This window comes from Pygoscelis adeliae, unplaced genomic scaffold, assembly GCF_000699105.1.
Source record: "Pygoscelis adeliae isolate BGI_AS28 unplaced genomic scaffold, ASM69910v1 Scaffold455, whole genome shotgun sequence".
NCBI classification, from domain to species: domain Eukaryota; kingdom Metazoa; phylum Chordata; class Aves; order Sphenisciformes; family Spheniscidae; genus Pygoscelis; species Pygoscelis adeliae.
In genome coordinates, this window is record NW_008824774.1 from 8,055 (window position 1) to 8,329 (window position 275).

Here is a 275-nt window from a genome sequence, read left to right on the forward strand (position 1 = left end):
CTCTCCCTTATCCAGCCCGTTAATCAAAGCCAGGCGCTCGGCGGCAGCTATCGGCCGCGGCAGAGCCGTCCCCGCCGGAGAGGCGTGCCGGCACAGCGTCAGCCCTCGTGCCGAAGTCGCTGCGAGGGCTGGGACCCCACCGGCCAGCACTTACAGGATTTACAGAAAATTACCTTTAGCTGTAGACGACTGCGGAAGGGTAAAGTGAATTTTATAGGAATTTCTGGCTGTTCCCCCGAGTCCCCCCCCCCCAGAGCACAAGCACCGGCTGATTT